This window comes from Pan troglodytes, chromosome 8 (assembly GCF_028858775.2).
Source record: "Pan troglodytes isolate AG18354 chromosome 8, NHGRI_mPanTro3-v2.0_pri, whole genome shotgun sequence".
Lineage (NCBI taxonomy): Eukaryota > Metazoa > Chordata > Mammalia > Primates > Hominidae > Pan > Pan troglodytes.
Genome location: NC_072406.2, coordinates 43,701,308 through 43,706,327, shown reverse-complemented (window position 1 = coordinate 43,706,327; position 5,020 = coordinate 43,701,308).

Here is a 5,020-nt window from a genome sequence, read left to right as displayed (position 1 = left end):
AATCCCCAATCCCTGGGCCACAGACCAGCAGTATTGGTCTGTGGCCTGTTAGGAACCGGGCTGTGTGGCAGGAAGTGAGCGGTGAGCCAGAGAAGGAAGCTTCATCTGTATTCACAGCGGCCGGCTCCTCATCAGTTGCATTACTACCTTAGCTCTGCCTCCTGTCAGATCCACCCCAGCAAAGGAGATTCTCATAGGAACACAAACTGTATTGTAAACTGCGCATGTGAGGGATCTAGGTTGCAGGTTCCTTATGAGAATCCCATGCCTGATGATCTGTCACTGTCTCTCATCATCCCCCAGACGGGACTGTCTGGTTGCAAGAAAACAAGCTCAAGACTCCCACTGATTCTACATTATGGTGAGTTGTATAATTATCTCATTGTATATTACAATGTAGTAATAATAGAAATAAAGTGCACAGTAAATGTAATGCGCTTAAATCATCCTGAAACCATCCCCCACCTGCTGCCCATCCATGACAAGATTGTCTTCCATGAAATCCGTCCTTAGTGCCAAAAAAGTTGGAGACTGCTGCCCTGAGCAATCCTCAGTTTAGGTCTTCACCACGTGCCTCCTGGGATTTCAAAGCCTCACACACACATAAGCAAACATCCAAGGACTAGTGTCTACAGCCCATTGTTAACAGAAAAATTAAGAGGCAGAACACAGTTTTTCTCTTTATTTATTATTTATTTATTTATTTATTTATTTTGAGACAGAATTTTCACTCTGTCACCCAGGCTGGAATGCAGTGGCATGATCTCAGCTCACTGCAACCTCAGCCTCCTGGGTTCAAGCAATTCTCCTGCCTCAGCCTCCAGAGTAGCTGGAACTAGAGGGGCGCGCCACCATGCCCAGCTGATTTCTTTTGTATTTTTAGTAGAGATGGGGTTTTACCATGTTGGCCAAGATGTTCTCGATCTCCTGACCTTGTGATCCACCTGCCTTGGCCTCCCAAAGTGCTGGGATTACAGGCATGAGCCACCACGCCCAGCCTTTCTTTATTTTTTAAGAGACAGAGTCTCGCTCTGTTACCCAGGCTGGAGTGCAATGGCACAATCATAGCTCACTGCAGCCTCAAACTCTTAGGTTCAAGTGATCTTCCCACCCCAGCCTCATGAGTAGCTGGGACTACAGGTGCACAAGTTTTCTTTAAAAAAAGACAAGCATACACATTTATGTTAGTAGATGTAAAGACAACTCTAGAAGAATATAAACCAGATTATTAAAGTACTTGTATTTGGGAAGTGTGATTATCTATGATTTTCAATTTCTAGATTATATATCCTTGTAATGGTTGCATTTTTTACATAGATCAGGTGTTACTACTTTTTAAAATTGCTTTCTTGAGGTATAATATGTATACGCCATAAAATACACTCATGTAATTGAATAAGTTTTTTTATTATTTTTTTTCTTTTTTGGAGATAGGGTCTCACTTTGTTGCCCAGGCTGGAGTGCAGTGACGTGATCATAGCTCACTGCAGCCTAGAGCTCTGGGGCTCAAGTGATCCTCCTGCCTAAGCCTCCTTAGTAGCTGGGACTACAGGTGTGAACCTCCATGCCTGACTAATTAAAAATTTTTTTTGTAGAGATGGGGTCTCTCTGTGTTCCCCAGGCTGGCCTTGAACTCCTGAGCTCAAGGGATCCCCCTGCTGTGGCCTCCTAAAGTGCTGGGATTACAGGAGTGAGCCACCGCACCCAGCATAAGTTTTAATCCTTCATAGAGTTGTGCAACCATCACCACAATCCAGTTTTAAAACATTTCCATCGCCCCAAAAAGATCATTCATGCCGTTTGCAGTCAACCTCCACTCCCATCTCCAACCCCAGCAACCACTGATCTTGCTGTGTGCACAGATTTGACTTTTCAGAAAGCTTCATATAAAAAGAATCAAACAATATGTGGCCTTTTGCATCTGGCTTCTTTCACTTAATGCTTTTGAGGCGTATGCATGTTGTAGTGAGTATCACGTGTACGTCATGTATACGCAGGAATATCTGTCCCTTTGCCGTCGGGGAGGACGCCATCGCATGGAGGTCCTGCATTTTGTTTCTGTTTCTCAGTTGACGGTCATGTGGGTTGTTTACAGGTCTGGGCTATTATGAATAATGCCGCTATGAACATCTGTGTCCAGGTTTCTGAGTGGACACACACGGCTAATTTTATAATAAAAAAGAACAGAACAAAAGGACCAAAATGAATTCTGGAACTGTTTCTGGAATACGTTTCCTTTTACCAAAATGGGAATTCTAAGAATGAGGCAGGAAATGTAAAATAGGAGAGAAAGAAGTGGGCTCGCAGCAGCCTTTCCCCTCCTCGGATTTGGGAACAAAGAGGCAGGATTGTCCCACTCTGGAAGTGGCTCATATTCGCACAGTTCATCCAAAGCTGCGGAACACGCTCAACATCCCGTCTGCCCCGCGGCACCTCTGATATCGATCTCAACCCAAACACCCAGCCCTCTCATGAGTCTCTTAGTTCAAGGACAGCAAATTCAGGACATCGCACTTCCCTGCCCCTGATGCATTTAGTGAGAGCGGGGGTTTGAGTTTGGACGACTGTGGAGAAAACCCCCAAGCACCAGTGTCAATTCATGGGCTGAGACTTTAAGGTTTAGCAATTCAAGTGTTTCAGCTAGGTCCCTTCCCAGTGTGCAAAGGTCAAAAGTTGCAGTTATGGAAGGAAAAGGATCAGAAAAAAACATAGAAAATAGGATCTGGTTCTATAAGCAGGAAAGAGACACAGGAAACAATTCAGAGGAAAAGAGGCAATAAGTAAACTGGCTCTCCAAGCTGGGGTGTCTTATTCAACAAGAGGTGAGAAGCAAACGGACAGCACATTTTGGGGGGACAATGTTTAATACAAGTAGATATTCATGATTTTTAAGCACTTTGGGAAAATCTGGTGTTAATGAATATTAATGAGGACACCTGTCTTATTTATTCATTACAGCGGCTCTCCACTGGAAGTTCCTGTAGCAACTCGAGCTCCTTCCTGGGTATCTAAGGATCCAGGTGGTATCTGGAACCTGCTGCAGAGGTTGCAACCCTGCCTCGCTCTTTCAGACACTCAGGTTGCCCTAGTGACTTTTCTCCACGCCACTTTTCGTGCTATATATGGGACATAGACTTTGAACCTCTCTGTCTCCTTTTTCCTCTCCTTGCTTTGTTTAATCCATGATTTCTAGGTGTGTGACAACATTCCCTAATTTAACCCCCCTGCTTTCCTATTTCAGCTACCAACACAATGATCTTAATACCAGCAGGTATCTAGCACTTCGCAATTTTCAAACAGCTTCTGCTAGATCCTTGCTTGGAATTTTGTGATGTAGGCGAGATAGCTAGGAGTGTCTCCTTTTTAAAGGAAGTCATGGCAGAGAAGTTCAGTGACAGCCCAGTATTACACAATCATAAAGTGGTGAGACCAGGAGCAGGTTACAGGTCCCCACCCTGGTGCAGTGAAAGGGTGGGGCACGTAAGTTCTGAAGTTTCAGGCAAATGTGCTGTGACGGAATGTGTTAAACTTAGGCTAACAGGGAATAGGGAAGGGCTGTAACAACTCATAATAGGTCTACGGAATACCTTCAAACCCATGAATTTGTATTTTAAGAACATATACGCTTGTGAGGAGTTTTCTAACTCATTTTTAAGTTTTCTAGATGTCTTATCTGCATCCTTTTTTTTTTTTTTTTAGGCACTGAGATCTTGAAATTGAAATGTAGACAGAATTGTGGGGTAAAGAACTTCTGTGGAGGCCAGGTGCAGTGGCTCAAGCCTGTAATCCCAGAACTTTGGGAGGCCAAGGAGGGTGGATCACTTGAGGTCGGGAGTTTGAGACCAGCCTGGCCAAGGTGGTGAAACCCCATCTCTACTAAAAATACAAAAAACTAGCCGGGCGTGGTGGCAGGCACCTGTAGTCCCAGCTACTCAGGAAACTGAGGCAGGGGAATTGCTTGAACTCGGGAGGCAGAGGTTGCAGCGAGCCCAGATGGCGCCATTGCACTCCAGCCTGGGCGACAAGAGTGTGACTCCGTCTCAAAAAAAAAGCAAAAGCAAAAGAACTTCTGTTGAGTGATGATTTGCAAAAATATGTCTTCAATATAGTACTGAGTAATAATTTTATGGGGCTAATAGCTCTTTATTTAATCTCATGAACTTGTATAAAATCTTGCCCTAAACGAAATTCAAATATATAGCCATTAATATTTAATGATACAATATTGGTGCTAGGTTAACATTTACCAAAAAAAAAAAAAAAAAAAAAAAAAAAAAAAAAAGATTTCCAGAAAGGAACATGCTTGGAATTTAATTTAATTTGAACCAATAAATTATTGTTATGTTTATTCTGATGCTTTTATTTCCAAAAGCACAAGACAAAAGTCCTGTATCACAAAATGATGTGTAATGTTTACAACAGGTATTAGAAATTGAGATGTTTTTATTTTGGTTATTTGAGAGTAAAATTGTAGATAATGTTCCAAACCATCATGGAAGACGCAGAGCAAACTTTTCTGTATATAAACTGTACATAAAAACAAGGCATTTAGGGGGAGATATTAAGGTAGAAAGGTTGATTCGCATAGATTCTCCAGTGTCCGTGCCATTAAGTACAAATTTGTTGTTCATTTTGGCACCGGAAGCAGTACTTAGAACAAGTCATACCTAATGCTGCAGGAAACATTTCCAAACGTGTATGAAGATACGTCTTGGTGGCAGAGCTAATTCAACAGAAGCAACTCCATCTACCTTTTCATATTATTTTGACACCAAAAAAATCTTGAAAGTGAATGAATACATATTGCTTTGTTAAATACATATTTGACTTATATGGTGTTTATATAAATATATACATATATTTTAGAATCCACAAACTATCAAAATAACATTTTATAAAGAGAACTGCTTCCAAAAAAAAAAAAAAGCATTGTCTAGCTGGAAGAAGAAGGCAGTGCTATCTATAGCAGCTGTGGCTTAAGTGCACATAACATACTCTTATCAATTCTGATAATCTGCTG